Source organism: Schistocerca americana, chromosome 1, assembly GCF_021461395.2.
Source record: "Schistocerca americana isolate TAMUIC-IGC-003095 chromosome 1, iqSchAmer2.1, whole genome shotgun sequence".
NCBI lineage: Eukaryota > Metazoa > Arthropoda > Insecta > Orthoptera > Acrididae > Schistocerca > Schistocerca americana.
The window spans coordinates 259,276,028-259,294,386 of NC_060119.1; positions in this window are offsets into that span (position 1 = coordinate 259,276,028).

The window sequence follows — 18,359 nt, forward strand, 5'->3', positions numbered from 1 at the left end:
TATATATATATATATGTGTGTGTGTGTGTGTGTGTGTGTGTGTGTGTGTATTCAAAAAATGGTTCAAATGGCTCTGAGCACTGTGGGACTTCTGTGGTCATCAGCCCCCTAGAACTTAGAACTTTTTTTTTTGGTCATCAGTCTACTGACTGGTTTGATGCGGCCCGCCACGAATTCCTTTCCTGTGGTAACCTCTTCATCTCAGAGTAGCACTTGCAACCTACGTCCTCAATTATTTGCTTGACGTGTTCCAATCTCTGTCTTCCTCTACAGTTTTTGCCCTCTACCGCTCCCTCTAGTACCATGGAAGTCATTCCCTCATGTCTTAGCAGATGTCCTATCATCCTGTCCCGTCTCCTTATCACTGTTTTCCACATATTCCTTTCCTCTACGATTCTGCGTAGAACCTCCTCAATCCTTACCTTATCAGTCCACCTAATTTTCAACATTCGCCTGTAGCACCACATCTCAAATGCTTCGATTCTCTTCTGTTCCGGTTTCCCACAGTCCATGTTTCACTACCATACAATGCTGTACTCCAGACGTACATCCTCAGAAATTTCTTCCTCAAATTAAGGCCGGTATTTGATATTAGTAGACTTCTCTTGGCCAGAAATGCCTTTTTTGCCATAGCGAGTCTGCTTTTGATGTCCTCCTTGCTCCGTCCGTCATTGGTTATTTTACTGCCTAGGTAGCAGAATTTCTTAACCTCATTGACTTCGTGACCATCAATCATGATGTTAAGTTTCTCGCTGTTCTCATTTCTACTACTTCTCATTACCTTCGTCTTTCTCCGATTTACTCTCAAACCATACTGTGTACTCATTAGACTGTTCATTCCGTTCAGCAGATCATTTAATTCTTCTTCACTTTCACTCAGGATAGCAATGTCATCAGCGAATCGTATCATTGATATCCTTTCACCTTGTATTTTAATTCCACTCCTGAACCTTTCATTTATTTCCATCGTTGCTTCCTCGATGTACAGATTGAAGAGTAGGGGCGAAAGGCTACAGCCTTGTCTTACACCCTTCTTAATACGAGCACTTCGTTCTTGATCGTCCACTCTTATTATTCCCTCTTGGTTGTTGTACATATTGTATATGACCCATCTCTCCCTATAGCTTACCCCTACTTTTTTCAGAATCTCGAACAGCTTGCACCATTTTATATTGTCGAACGCTTTCTCCAGGTCGACAAATCCTATGAAAGTGTCTTGATTTTTCTTTAGCCTTGCTTCCATTATTAGCCGTAACGTCAGAATTGCCTCTCTCGTCCCTTTACTTTTCCTAAAGCCAAACTGATTGTCACCTAGCGCATTCTCAATTTTCTTTTCCATTTTTCTTCCCCCAATGATTTTAGAAATTCTGATGGAATGTTATCTATCCCTTCTGCCTTATTTGACCGTAAGTCCTCCAAAGCTCTTTTAAATTCCGATTCTAATACTGGATCCCCTATCTCTTCTAAATCGACTCCTGTTTCTTTCTCTATGACATCAGATTCATCTTCACCCTCATAGAGGCTTTCAATGTATTCTTTCCACCTATCTGCTCTCTCCTCTGCACTTAACAGTGGAATTCCCGTTGCACTCTTAATGTTACCACCGTTGCTTTTAATGTCACCAAAGGTTGTTTTGACTTTCCTGTATGCTGAGTCTGTCCTTCCGACAATCATATCTTTTTCGATGTCTTCACATTTTTCCTGCAGCCATTTCGTCTTAGCTTCCCTGCACTTCCTATTTATTTCATTCCTCAGCAACTTGAATTTCTGCATTCCTGATTTTCCCGGAACATGTTTGTACTTCCTCCTTTCATCAATCAACTGAAGTATTTCTTCTGTTACCCATGGTTTCTTCGCAGCTACCTTCTTTGTACCTATGTTTTCCTTCCCAACTTCTGTGATGGCCCTTTTTAGAGATGTCCATTCCTCTTCAACTGTACTGCCTACTGCGCTATTCCTTATTGCTGTATCTATAGCGTTAGAGAACTTCAAACGTATCTCGTCATTCCTTAGTACTTCCGCATCCCACTTCTTTGCGTATTGACTCTTCCTGACTAATGTCTTGAACTTCAGCCTATTCTTCATCACTACTATATTGTGATCTGAGTCTATATCTGCTCCTGGGTACGCCTTACAATCCAGTATCTGATTTCGGATTCTCTGTCTGACCATGATGTAATCTAATTGAAATCTGCCCGTATCTCCCGGCCTTTTCCAAATATACCTCCTCCTCTTGTGATTCTTGAACAGGGTATTCGCTATTACTAGCTGAAACTTGTTACAGAACTCAATTAGTCTTTCTTCTCTTTCATTCCTAGTCCCAAGCCCATATTCTCCTGTAACCTTTTCTTCTACTCCTTCCCCTACAACTGCATTCCAGTCGCCCATGACTACTAGATTTTCGTCCCCCTTTACATACTGCATTACCCTTTCAATATCCTCTTACACTTTCTCTATCTGCTCATCTTCAGCTTGCGACGTCGGCATGTGTACCTGAACTATCGTTGTCGGTGTTGGTTTGCTATCGATTCTGATTAGAACAACCCGGTCACTGAACTGTTCACAGTAACACACCCTCTGCCCTACCTTCCTGTTCATAACGAATCCTACACCTGTTATACCATTTTCTGCTGCTGTTGATGTTACCCGATACTCATCTGACCAGAAATCCTTGTCTTCCTTCCACTTCACTTCACTGACCCCTACTATATCTAGATTGAGCCTTTGCATTTCCCTTTCCAGATTTTCTTATTTCCCTACCACGATCAATCTTCTGACATTCCACGCCCCGACTCGTAGGACGTTATCCTTTCGTTGATTATTCAATCTTTTTCTCATGGTAACCTCCCCCTTGGCAGTCCCATCCCGGAGATCCGAATGGGGGACTATTCCGGAATCTTTTGCCAATGGAACTACTTAAACCTAACTAACCTAAGGACATCACACACACCCATGCCCGAGGCAGGATTCGACCCTGCGACCGTAGCAGTCTGTGTGAGTGTGTGTGTGTGTGTGTGTGTGTAGAGAGGGAGGGGGGGGGGGGGGTGCATGGTGGTATATGTCAGTTTTCTAATGCTATGTGAAGCGTAATGTGCTTGATAAATATATGTGATTTAGCCAAACATAAATCTTTTTGTGGTAACTTTATTCAAAGGAATTCCTTGTGTAGGTCTGTAAATAAGTGCATTATGTGTTTCATGTAGTTAAAATCTATTTCCGGTGTGAAGCATGCTAATATTGCTAAGAAAAACGGAAATGAATTATGACTTCTTCCCTTCCACGTCATTACTCTTTTGATTGGTTTGATACTTTCTCCCATCTTTTGTGTTAATATTGTTTAAACTGTATGTACCTTCCAGATCGTCTATAATCTGGTGAACATATTATAATCGTTGAATACACCTTTCGCTTTACCCGTCGACCCATTCTAACGGTATGTTAACTATTGCTGGATGCAGCACGACTAAGCCCCATCTTTAGTAATCATTTTATGTTACCGAAATTGTGAAGAAAAAAAATAAACATTATCGTTTCAGAAAAGCATCGGTATTAAGTGCTTTGTGACGGGTCATGACAGGTATGCTAGAGCTGTTTGCACACTACAGTGAACTTTTTCTGTGGACGATTTGTTGCCCAGACGGCGCAACGTTAAGAAATAGTACCATAGGAACCCGACTGGTGTGAAGGCAGGCAGAAAGGAAAGACTACCTGCTCAAGGATTTACAGTACGTTTAACCGGTAAGTGGGGTTTGTTCAAGTATCAGACATTCTGGCGTTTTGAGCTGGTCATCGGTATGAGGCAAGGTCATGCAATGGCTTCACGTCGACAATTATAGAAATCTCTGTCCTGGACAGTCGTTCCTAGGACAGTGATTGGTCCGACATTGCACTTAATAGCGAAATAAGTCAGAACGTTTTAGGACTGTGAGCTTGTCTTTCAATAAGTTCTCCACAAATTACTGCCTCAAGGGACGACCATTAGTCCACTGGAACAGACTTCCACGCACTTTCACATCTACATCTACATGACTGCTCTCACATTTACACTTCAGTGCTTCCCAGAGTGTTCATCGATTCAAACTATTTCTCCAACGTTCCACTCTCGAACAGTGTGCGGTAATAGCGGTTACTTAAATCGTGATTTCTCTTACCATGGGTACTACGATGATCATTTCTTCCTATCTGGCTTTCAGGGGAGAAAGTTGGTGACAGAGTTCTTGAAAAGATCTCACTGCAGATTAGGACGCCTGTGTTTTCACGATCGCCACATCAACTCACGTATCATATCCACGACACCCTCTCTCCTATTTCGTGGTAATATAAAACAAAGTACATTTCTTTGAAGTTATTCAGTATCCTCCGTCAATGGTATGTAATAAATGTACTTTGGCTGTGTGAACTCCAGGCCGTTTTGTTTGCAGTGTATTTTCTGGCCCACTATTTTACGTCACATGACTCAGGCTACTGACTTGTCCATGGGTCAACTTACCTATGAGATCGCAAGCCAAGTTCCCTCCCTCCCCACTCTGCCCTCTGCCTCTCCACTCTCTCTCCCACCCACTGCCCCTCCCCATGTCTCTCCAGCTGATCACGGCGTAATATTAAACTAAAACTATCAAAATCGCATATGGTGGATCTAGTCCAACTGTGCTACTGCAAAAAAAAAAAAAAAAAAAAAAAAAAAAAAAAAAAAAAAAAAAAACTGCACTCCCTCCCTTTCTCCAGCCAATTAGAGTGTTTCATTAAAATGAAACAACCATTGATAAATTGATAAATAACACTGCTAACCCTATTGTACTAGGACGAAAAGTTAAAGAAAAACAAACCATACCCCCTTTCCCCCTCCCTCTCCCTCCCCAGCCAATCACAGCATAATAATAAAATTATGTGTAGAAAGATAAATTCACGTAAAATAGCAAAGATACTACATAAGCACACACATACACTCCTGGAAATGGAAAAAAGAACACATTGACACCGGTGTGTCAGACCCACCATACTTGATCCGGACACTGCGAGAGGGCTGTACAAGCAATGATCACACGCACGGCACAGCGGACACACCAGGAACCGCGGTGTTGGCCGTCGAATGGCGCTAGCTGCGCAGCATTTGTGCACCGCCGCCTCAGTGTCAGCCAGTTTGCCGTGGCATACGGAGCTCCATCGCAGTCTTTAACACTGGTAGCATGCCGCGACAGCGTGGACGTGAACCGTATGTGCAGTTGACGGACTTTGAGCGAGGGCGTATAGTGGGCATGCGGGAGGCCGGGTGGACATACCGCCGAATTGCTCAACACGTGGGGCGTGAGCTCTCCACAGTACATCGATGTTGTCGCCAGTGGTCGGCGGAAGGTGCACGTGCCCGTCGACCTGGGACCGGACCGCAGCGACGCACGGATGCACGCCAAGACCGTAGGATTCTACGCAGTGCCGTAGGGGACCGCACCGCCACTTCTCAGCAAATTAGAGACACTGTTGCTCCTGGGGTATCGGCGAGGACCATTCGCAACCGTCTCCATGAAGCTGGGCTACGGTCCCGCACACCGTTAGGCCGTCTTCCGCTCACGCCCCAACATCGTGCAGTCCGCCTCCAGTGGTGTCGCGACAGGCGTGAATGGAGGGACGAATGGAGACGTGTCGTCATCAGCGATGAGAGTCGCTTCTGCCTTGGTGCCAATGATGGTCGTATGCGTGTTTGGCGCCGTGCAGGTGAGCGCCACAATCAGGACTGCATACGACCGAGGCACACAGGGCCAACACCCGGCATCATGGTGTGGGGAGCGATCTCCTACACTGGCCGTACACCACTGGTGATCGTCGAGGGGACACTGAATAGTGCACGGTACATCCAAACCGTCATCGAACCCATCGTTCTACCATTCCTAGACCGGCAAGGGAACTTGCTGTTCCAACAGGACAATGCCCGTCCGCGTGTATCCCGTGCCACCCAACGTGCTCTAGAAGGTGTAAGTCAACTACCCTGGCCAGCAAGATCTCCGGATCTGTCCCCCATTGAGCATGTTTGGGACTGGATGAAGCGTCGTGTCACGCGGTCTGCACGTCCAGCACGAACGCTGGTCCAACTGAGGCGCCAGGTGGAAATGGCATGGCAAGCCGTTCCACAGGACTACATCCAGCATCTCTACGATCGTCTCTATTGGAGAATAGCAGCCTGCATTGCTGCGAAAGGTGGATATACACTGTACTAGTGCCGACATTGTGCATGCTCTGTTGCCAGTGTCTATGTGCCTGTGGTTCTGTCAGTGTGATCATGTGATATATTTGACCCCAGGAATGTGTCAATAAAGTTTCCCCTTCCTGGAACAATGAATTCACGGTGTTCTTATTTCAATTTCGAGGAGTGTATACTCACGCAGTCACACAAAGCTTGATGCATCTGTCTCTTCTCTCCATTAGTCAGTCTAGTATTTTAGTCAACATTAAAACGGAAGAACAATTACAATGTAGCTTCACGTGCACTGCACTAAAAAGTATTTGAATGATGTGAATAATTTAAAAAAGAAAAATTACAGGACTCTCCATTTTCAAATCGGAGCATAGTGTTTTAGCCACCATTAAAATGAAAGAGCCAGTCGCAATGTAACTTCGACTGGGATGTGCTCAAAAGTATCTACACGAGTAGAATGATTCACTTAAAAATGCGTTACACACATCTCCTCTCACCAGAGTCTAGTGTTTTAGCCACCATTAGAATGAAATAGGCAGTTGCAATGTAACCCAACTGGGCTGTGTTCATATGTATCCGAACGACGTGTATCTTTTGTCAAAATACATTACGTATTTAAAAATACTAAAAACATATGTTGATTGCACACGATGACGAAAGTATTGTCTTCTCTCCTTTCATTACTGACTTCAAAAAATTGTTTGCAGATTAGCTCACCAGGTGCATTGGTAAATTTCACTGAAATCTATATGTTATCAGATCGAGCGTATAACATAAACAGTTAAAAATCAATGTCTGCTTCTCTAATGTAATTAACATATTAGATCTACGCAGCTGTCCAACATGAGTTTTACTTTAAACGCTATTCCACAAATCTTTGAAAACATGAAAGAAAAATAAACGCCGTCTTTACGGTCGTGCTGGTAGTCTTCATCAACAAATGGCTGCACTGATAGTACGCTCAAAGTACGATAGGCGTGCTACAGCGTAACACACAACAAAATCTCAAAGTAATTGCTTTTAGGAACTGTGATTCTTGTTTAATGACTCAATATTGTTATCAAGTCTGCAAGATGAGTTTTATTTTAAATACTACTCCAAAAAACCTCAAAAACTCTAAACAGAATCAACTACTGCTTTAAGCTTGTGATCGCCAACAGATGGTGACGTTCATGGTTCAATATGAGTACTATACTTTGTTTGAAGAGTAAACGAAGCCCCAGTATTATTATTTACCGCACCTATTATGTTTGTCAAGTGTTATATTTTCCTTACAAGTCCAAAATGTCAGGAAGGATACTTACCAGTACAAAAAAATTGCAGTGTTTACATCAAGTGTCACAATATTATTTTCCGCATGCACACATATCAGTCAAATTAATGGGTAAAAGGTAATTGTCAGCTGGAAAGGAAGTACTCCAATCATATTTCCATTCCTAAATAGTTAAAAATAACCGTTGACATTAGAAATTAGGTCTAAGGGTTCGATACCGTAGAAATAACCTGACCAGGCTTATAACTACACAAAATTCGTGTTAGCTAAAATAATAAGCTAAGCCGGCAAGTACACAAGAAAATAGACAGCTCTCAAGCACCATTTTAATGGGAAAGCGGATAATGCCTGTTAAAAAAACAGGAAAATATAATCGACGATTTAATTACTAATTACAGTTATAGGTTTCTTGTTTATTTATTTGCGACATGCTCTATTACAATATCTAAAATACTACGAATACATGTGTGTATTGTGTGTGCAATATTTGTGTTGTATGATGTTGATGGTGAGAGAAGGGAAAGGGCAGAACCATGTGGCGGCACAAAGCCTATTCACTCACGAATGGCAGCGAAGGGGTCGCCAAGTTTAGCTCCCCAACAGCAAAAAGTATCACCATCAACAGTGTCACAATCCCTCATTTCATGAGACACTGCAGAGAGATTCGGTTTTTAAACCAGGACACTGGGGAAAAGTCTAGTGCTCAGGAACTTTACACCACTACCTCTTCCCCCACTGCCAGCCAAATACTGGTATTGAAAAATTTTTGAACCAGCAGGATTCGCGGGTCGAAAGCCGCCACACAAGCGTGAGGTATTACCCAGTTTTTTTTTTTTTTTTTTTTTTTTTTTACTACAGAGGGCAGCCATCCTTCTGACCGAACACGCTGAACTACTGTGCCGGCGTCCTCGACCACGGAGGCAGGTCGTAAGTAGTGGGTTATGGGGGTTGTTATTGTGCCAACAAACAATTTGCCAGTGTTTTAATACCAAATACAGAAAATTTAGATGTGAAAATATTAATTTGAAAACTTACTGTGTTTCTAAAGTGTATGAAATATTACATACTTCGAGAAATAATACAATTTTATTTCGCTCGAATATTTGTTGAGATCTGTGTGTGTGTGTGTTTGTGTTTGTTTGCGTCACGTGGTTATCTTAGACGATGGTATTAGTTAGAAATCGATTTTAGGAAACACAGTCTACTGACATTTAAAGAGCCTTGGCACTGTATCCCAATTGGTGAATATTGTCACATTTGTCGCTAGTTGTACATAGCCTCTACTAGGCCTGAGTCATTTGCAATAAAAGCTATAATTGTGATTATGCTGACTGCACCATAACTAAATTGTTCCCAAGGACCAGAGATAAAATAAAATCTATGGTATTCATTGATGATGCACATGGATACAGGACAGGAAAATAGCGACACCTATTGACTTCATGTGAACTTGTTTGTAACACCCGCATTCAATCCAGTTTCATCTATTGACCGTACTACGAATGTAGTAAAACCACTCCATGTCCACAAAGCCAAAAGCATTGTAAAGATCGTAAACATGCCATCTGGCTACGTTTTATTGTTATGATTACGTTTTGTTGTTATAACAATTAGTTAAGGCTTATATTATTAGATGAGTGAATTTGATGAGAGATACGCTAAGAAAATTGCTTCTTCATAAATGTGACGCTACTATTGAGGAAAATTAATTTTACGAATATTCTGGAAAAAGATGTAAGTGAAGAAACTGGGCAATAATTACTTAATTCTTTCTTGACACTTTTCTCACGGGGAGATTCATTAACTGCATGTTTTAGTCTGGTAAATTTCTTGCCAGTGATGGATTCCGTATATCACGAACGGCATTACGTATTTGGTTGGAATAACTTTTGAGAATTTTATATAAATTTCGGCAACACCATTACTATGACATTTCGTTTTTTTCAGAGTTTTTATAATTCTATTAATGTCTGTGAATGACGTTGACACTACTTACAGTTGCTTAAATGTTTGTGGACTTACATTTTTAATGTATTCTCTTACTGCTTCAAACGAACCATTTATTCCTGTTCTGCTGCATTTTGAAAGCAATCGTTGAAAGTACTAGCAACACAACATCGTCATGAAGATACGTTGTTACGGTATCATGCACACTGATGGGCCGTTCTGTCTCCTGGCTGACAATACTCTATATAGCTATAATGTTTACTCTCGTAACTACTACCAGCTCGGCTTGAGGACTCCGTGATTTGGCCGCAAGCAGAGGCCGCGAGATGAACAAAGCAAACATCGCTCTCCAGGGCCAACCCGCCCCATAGGACGGTGATCGCAAAAACACTTCCTATCGAGTGCCGCACTGCTTGTAATAAATACGGGGGAAATTATTTTCTCAGTGTTTCTATGAATACGACGGCCATTCACTTGGCTCTACGTACGCGCTGCTCCGCCGAATATCGTACATCACCGCTGCTGTCTGCAGTGAGGTCTATGAGCACTCAAGACGTGGCATCCCTATTGCAGCTCTAATGGAAAGAATTGGTAGTTACACCTTTTATATTGTTTTATAAAGCATAGGTGAAGATATTCTTCCATATTAAGAATAGTGTCAGGTATAGTTATGACATTTGAATGCAAGCTAAAGAATTGTGTTGTAACACCACCTTTCACCCTTTCATATTCACACGAGGTGTAGTAGTAAACGATTATGAACTGCAGAAAGGTTCATAAAATCACTAACATACTGACCATGAATGGAACAGTCTACTTTTTCATGTACTTTTCAATATTGTATTAGATGACGGAAGTTTATTATTAATTCTTCCGTTTCCATTTGTGTTTACTAACATAACCATCAGAAACGTTTAGCACTTTAGAAAGGCAAGCAAGCAATACTTGTTCATGTTAGCAGAAAACTTTTTAAACGCACGAGTTGACATCAGTCTCAGAGAAAAGCATGCCGATGTTTTATTTCTGCTCGCCTGCACAGTGGATAGTGAGATACATAAATCCACAGTGTGGGAAAGTTTTCGGTCTACCGAAGTCGGTTATTACTGAGTCGCTGTAGCAGCAAAGGCGAAAAATGTCCTTATCGTTTACCTCTGCACTTAATTTATTTACTTTTCGACGGAGAATCAATTGTTTCAACTTTGATCTAAAGGGTATCAACTGAAAGTGTTAATCAATAGTCCTCATGGAATAAAAAATACAAGGGCCGGAAGGATGGACGCGTGAATATGATAACAATCCTAGGAATGAAAGGCGGAGGAATTCATGCCGTCCAGCGGTATACTCATTCCAAATTAACACGACAGTTTTCTTACTTGCGCTGTGTCACATAATCGCGAGCTGTCTCTGGCGGTACCTAGATTGAGAATATCAGTCATATGACGTGGGAGATTACATGTTACCCAAGGGCATCAAGATCTGCTCAGTCCTCTCAGACGCATTGCAAAATACATTTCTTACTCAAATAGTCACGTAAATACTGTTTGACGTAAGACGTGTAGGTAAAGAGCGGTTGGTGAGATGACCTACACTACTGGCCATTAAAATTGCTACACCACGAAGATGACATGCTACAGACGCGAAATTTAACAGACTGAAAGAAGATGCTGTGATATGCAAATGATTGGCTTTTCAGACAATCCACACCAGGTTGGCGCCGGTGGCGACACCTACAACGTGGTGACATGGGGAAAGTTTCCAACCGATTTCTCATACACAAACAGCAGTTGACAGGCGTTATTGTTGTGATGCCTCGTGTAAGGAGGAAAAATGCGTACCATCACGTTTCCGACTTTGATAAAGGTCGGATTGTAGCCTATCGCGATTGCGGTTTATCGTATCGCGACATTACTGCTGGCGTTGGTCGAGATCCAATGACTTTTAGCATAATATGGAATCGGTCTGTTCAGGAGGGTAATACGGAACGCCGTGCTGGATCCCAACGGCCTCGTATCACTAGCAGTCGAGATGACAGGCATCTTATCCGCATGACTGTAACGGATCGTGCAGTCACGTCTCGATCCCTTTTGCGAGATAACCATCTGCACGAACAGTTCGACGACGATTGCAGCAGCATGGACTATCAGCTCGGAGACCATGACTGCGGTTACCCTTGACGCTGCATCACAGACAGGAGCGCCTGCGATGGTGTACTCTACGACGAACCTGGGTGCACGAATGGCAAAACGTCATTTTTTCGGATGAATCCAGGTTCCGTTTACGGCATCGTGATGGTAGCATCCGTGTTTGGCGACATCGCGGTAAACGAACATTGGAAGCGTGTATTCGTCATCTCCATACTGGCGTATCACCCGGCGTGATAGTATGGGGTGACATTGGTTGCACGTCTCGGTCACCTCTCGTTCGCAGTGACGGCACTTTGAACAGTGGACGTTACATTTAGGATGTGTTAAGACCCGTGGCTCTACCCTTCATTCGATCCCTGCGAAACCCTACATTTCAGCAGGATAATGCACGACCGCATGTTGCAGTTTCTGTACGGGCCCTCCTGGATATAGAAAATGTTCGACTGCTGCCCTGGTCAGCACATTCTCCAGATATCTGGTCAATGGTGGCCGAGCAACTGGCTCGTCACAATACGGCAGTGACTACTCTTGGTGAACTGTGGTATCGTGTTGAATCTGCATGGGCAGCTGTACCTGTACACGCCATCTAATCTCTGTTTGATTCAATGCCCAGGCGTATCAAGGCCTTTATTACGGCCAGAGGTGGTTGTTCTGGGTACTAACTTCTCAGGATCTATGCACCCAAATTGCCTGAAAATGTAATCACATGTCAGTTCTAGTATAATATATTTGTCCAATGAATACCCGTTTATCATCTGCATTTCATCTTGGTGTAGCAATTATAATGGCCAGTAGTGTAGATCTCTGTTTGAGGGCTACACATCAAAGACGTGCGAATGGGCTCGAATTGCCTGAAAACTTTAATTCTCATAAAATCCGTGTTGCTACTAAGCACTTGAGTACTGGTTCTGGTAGTAAAGTAGAACATATAATACGAAAATAGATGAAACAGAATTAGAAACAGAAAAGTATTGCAAAAAGAATGAGGAAGGACACGATAGTGAAATTCTATTACATTGCATTTGTAAAATGGAGAGTTTCACGTAAAATATCTAGAGATAAGTGTTTGTAGGTGTAAAATAATGTACGTCTCCTCGTATATATACCTGTGTGTCAAAACATTACAACCATTGCAATTCCGCGAAACAGAATGCCACCTGGTGGCTTTGTGGCAACGTTTATATGCATAGCAGAGTTCTAATGGGGAATCATTTTAGCGACGGCGAGGGCCGCAAATGGAGAAATACAGTGACATAAGTGGCTTTGACAAAGAGCAGATTGTTGTGGCTGGGTTCTTGGGAATGTGTATATCGGAAATGGCGAAGATGGTTGGCTGTTCGCGTCCTACAGTCGTGGGCGTCTACAGAATGTGGCTGGACGGTGAAACCACTTGTAGACGACGAGGAGAAGGCGTCCACGCCTCATCGCAGATCGTGGCGGTCGTAGTTTATCCGACTCTGTAACGTACGATAGGTGGTGATATGTGGCAGATCTGACGTCAAAGTAGAACGCTGGAGAAGGCACAAGTATTTTGGAGCACACGTTTCGGAGTACATCGTTGCATAGGAAGCTCCGCACCACACGCTCCCTAAATCTTCCCACAGTCACCCAACGACTCCTTTTTACGATTGCAGTGGAGGTGGAATCATGGCAGGTGAACTGTGGATGAATTTCTCATGTCTTCGGTTCCCTGCAGATACAATTCTGTTACGATGAGGATAATTAACAGGCGGATCGCAGTGAGAGAGCGAAATGGTGCGGCAGCTGGAAACGCATTCCAAAGTTAAAGTACAAGGGATAACACTATTCTTAATGGGAAACCACAGTAACCGCGAAATTCTGACGTTATATGGACCATGTCCGACGTACAGGCTTGGTGAAAGGGTTTCTACAATGCGACCAAAGCCGCACAGAAGACGGTGATATTGGTCGCGAAGCCCATCGACGTCGACCACAGACGACAATGCACAGGCTATGAGCGAGCTAGTTCTAAGAAATCACGGATTCTCCACCTGCGTTGAGGTTCACACATCGGTTCTTGAGTGGCCCTGTGTCCAAGGAGCGTGTATATGTCGCCGAGGAATTTCTGAACCTCCTACACTTCCTTGCGTATCTAGTCCACCTCAACTGCGGAATGGTTAGCACTGCAGAATGTCGTGAGACGAGGAGAGCCCGACTAGTGCCATGAGATTTCCAGCCGGCTGGTGTGGCCGAGCGGTTCTAGGCGCTTCAGTCTGGAACCGCGCAACCGCTACGGATGCAGGTTCGAATCCTGCCTCGCGCATGGATGGGTGTGATGTCCTTAGGTTAGTTAGGTTTAAGTAGTTCTAAGTTCTAGGGGACTGATGACCTCAGATGTTGAGTCCCACAGTGCTCAGAGTCATTTGAACCATTTGGGATTTCCCAGAAATTGCATTCAATTGATGAAGTGTCAAAATAAACGAACACGAGTCTCGGCTTATCCGTAGACACTTAACCCTGTCTGAGTAAATACCGTCAAAGACTGCGACGTAATTTAGATTTCTTACAGCCTCCAATAATCTCGGTAGGAATGGTGGCACATTCATTAGCATCTGGGGCTCTCACTTTTGGGCTCCTTTATGAAACCTGATTATTGTTTTTATTTATTTCATTTTTTTTTCATTTATCTACCTACGTCTGTAGAAGCTTACTACACGTATGTTTCTTATCGAGTTAGGAGATGCATGGGGGTGGTATTAATTGTAAATACTACAACTGCGCTTCGCATTTGTTACATATGTGTGTGTGCTATTTTCAGCTGTTAAAGTCTTTTTAAGTTTTCGTATTCATATATGTCAGTCTTACATCAAATCTTAATCTAATTCTTACATCTTATTCTCATGTTTATTCTTCAGTAAGATTTGGAACATTCCTTTGGATAATACCTACCGTAGAAACATTCTACACATAGAAATTCCAATTACCAAAAGCATTGCTCGAAGACAGGTTTTCTATAGTGACATTTCTTAGGACGAATCTCACGCGGGGAAATAAACGTTGTGACACGTTGGCAATAATTTCGTGGGAAACTGCGCATAATGAATCACTTTTCGAAAAACAGTTGCTTGCAATTGATTATCAATTAAAACACACTACAGGAATTGCACAGAAAGCAGTTTTAAATAATTTTTTCATTGAAAAAATTCGTTTAACGTACATACACTTAGTGGAATAAGGACAACGTTATTTCAGTGCACGTGGGAAAACATTCGTTTAGTAATCCACGGACGCTGGTAGATAAATGGAAACAAAAATGAAAATAATAATCGGGTTTTGAACGGGGGACGCAAAAGTGCAAAGCCGCGACGCCGTCAAGTGTGTCTCTTTTTCACTTCAACTGTCTACTCGTTAAAAGGCACACAAATAATCTTGAAGACCTTGACAGTGGTTCTCTCAGAAAAGGTCGAGTATCTACAGATAAGCCGAGACACGTGTTCGCTTCTTTTGCCACCTTTTCCGCTGAGCGAAGTTGATGGGAATTCGAGTTGTGACACTTCCTGCGTTCTCCACGTGAGTGGCCAGAGCCACAGAATGTCATGCCAGGGGACTAGGTTCGACTCCCGGCCGGGTCGGCGAATTTTTCACTCGGGGAATTGGTGTTGTATTGTTTTCATCATCGTGTCATTCTCATCGACACACAAGTCGCCGGAGTGAAGTCAAGCTGCAAATTCAGTGTAATTCATGGCCTGCACTAGGTGACCGGTCTACCTGAGGCAGACAGTACCCACAACAGGGACATTTGTATATTGTATTGACTTCAGTGCGGTGCCATGAAAATGTGTCATTTTTTATACAAAATTTTGACACCATGAAATAATTGTTATAGCCATCTGACCACAGTATTATGAACATATTCATGAGTAGGAGACGCCGGCCGCTGTGGCCGAGCGGTTCTAGCCGTTTCAGTCTGGAACTGCGCGACCGCTACGGTCGCAGGTTCGAATCCTGACTCGGGCATGGATGTGTGTGATGTCCTTAGGTTAGTTAGGTTTAAGTAGTTCTAAGTTCTAGGGGTCTGATGATCTCAGATGGTAAGTCTTATAGTGCTCAGAGCTTTTGAACCATTTAGTAGGAGACGCTTATATTACGTAACGGAACGTAACGAAACGATGGCATGAATGATTATCTGAATGTATTTCAAGTAACGAGTACATCTCGGAATTCCGTAATCTGATTTAGCGAATATATACTTGATTGTCCTTCTAAGGAGACCACGCGCAACAAGGATGTGAACGTCATACTGAATTTCTTAATTTTTATCCATACGGAAACATGAAATATAACAGTCTTGTCAAGCATTATTTGCAAAACCAGAATCAGTCTCGTGGTCTCAGAGACCTCAGTTACCACGACATGCAAAGGAATGGGAAATCATATGCTGATTCCAGTTTTGAAGAAGTTCCTGCTTACTGCTATTTTCTTTCATATTCAATAATATCCCCACTGAAGAAAGAACTGAAAAAACGCGGGTGCTCGTATTAAGTTCAAACTATTAGATTAGTATAAAACAAAGTGTGCATTCGAAATTTACTACCAGGGTGACTGGGAAAGGAAAAAGCATGTAGATGTTTTAGTTATATTTCTCTTTATTAAAATTCAATTCAAACGCAGTAACAAAAAAAAAAAAGTTACTCTTGTCCTATGACGGACGACGTGATATGAAAATGCACGGTTTATGAAAAATTATGTAAAAGCGAAGAAAATGCACATCAGCAAATCCCAAACACATTTCATTTAGCGCAAATGTGTTGGAGTAAGTATGCAAACTTCACGAATGAAGAAATGAAGCGGCCATGGAACGATCTACCTTGTCGAACGGCGTTAAGTCCGAATACGTGTGAAGGTATGTTTAGGGACCTGAAATGTTTGCAAAATGGAATATTACGCCAAGCTGCAAATTCACGCTGCCACTTCAACGTAATTCTGTCGTTGCATGAGAATGGACATCAGAAAATAACCTCACTTCAAATACCCAGCATCCATAAGAAACTAAATGCGACACGCGTCGTCCCTAACCAAAGAATACAACACGAGGAAGCGTCTAGACGAGAAGGGAGAGAAAATCAGAACGAAAGCTTTTCGCACCGCTGCAACCGTGCTGCACGGTCGGCAAGGACCTCTGGTTGGTTCAGTGATACACAATGTGTCTAATGTTTGCCCACTTGACATAGTTTCACCGGAGAAGTCAATAACCAGAGTACTGACTTGCAACAGACTTGCGATTCAGAATTCCCATAAGAGTAATCAACTTAGAAGTTGACATTCTGATGAACGACTTCCAAATTGAACGATCGGTGTAACGTTCCGACCGTTATTTATAGAGCCTATCTAATAATTTTGAAAAAAATAGTGGCATGTACGAGTGGCACTTACAGGTATTCCATAAAAGTAACTTGGCCTGAGATAATAATGGCAAAATTTTTTCTGAAGACTCATCGTAACAACACGGTATTAAGCGTTCGCTATAATGTTTGGCACATCAATGTATATCGAAACTCTGATAGCATTAATTCTTATCGCGCTTGGAGGATGCACAATTGACGTTAATGAAAATCCAGTTATAATTTGTATTCTCACTACAGGTGCCTGTGCGTGGTTTTCTGGCTTTTTTACGGTAGAGAATCTTTTTGACTATGTTTTCATTTACCTATGTTTACTTCTAAAGGATACACATGATCATGTAACATTTCATTACTTTGAGTATATACTTATTTAAATACACTGAAAAGTAATAATAACGATGATATTGTTGTAATTTTTAAGTGTTTACTATCATTTGAAGCTTTGCTTAGGTCGAAGAGACTTTCTTAATAAGTTGTTTCTACGACCTCCGATCGCGACGCCTTTTTCCTTGTTGTTCTTTTTTTTAACATTTCTTACGGGGCTAGCGAAAGTCGTCGATTTTTCTCTTTCCTGAGAAATTGTATGCGTTTAACGCACCGTTGACGATGAGGTTATTGGAGTCGACGCACAAGCTCTTAATGCGCGAGGATGGAGAAGGAATTCGATTACGTCATTTTCAAACGAACCATTCCGGCACTTTCCTTTCCCACTCAGTTAAACCACGCTAAACCTATATTTGGTTGGACGAAAGAGGATTTGAACCGCTGCCATCCACAGTGCGACACCAGTCAGTGTCCTATCACGACGCCATCTCGCTAAGTTCTTACTTGATGCCGCTTGGAAGAATTCAAGAATGAGATAACTAAGGCAGTGGTAGCAGTAAACAGTGTAAATTTCTAGAAATAAACGAATGTTACGTCAAACAACCTTGGCACGCCCTCTGTTGGTTACGCTGATAATCAAGTCACCTGGTCCTGATAACAGCGAAAAACATCCCACTCGAGCACAGATGTTATCTGTGCTGTGCATCGCTCCTGCAGGCTTGGGCGTGCCATGACGAAGCAAACCTGACCTTGTGCGGGATTGGTCCTGTATCTGCTGCGTATGCGAGTGTTCTGCGTAACGGCGGGCTATCTAGTGTTTCAGGCACGGACGCCGGCTATGTTTGCGAGGTACACTCATCAACTATACGAGTTTTAGTCAGCTCGAAACACCTCTGCTAGTAGTACCTGCGCGGACACTATAAAACTAAGACGCTCGTGCGTTTTTGCTTGAGTCTCTCGATGTATCCGTTTGTATTACGGAAAATGAATGTGGAAGGGGAAGAAAAGAAAGACAAGGAACTATTGATATCCGATATATTGGGACTTTAGGCGTAATGAGCGGCGACAAATGAAATTTGACGCTGGACCGGGATACGAACTTGAGATCTCCTGCTGACTAT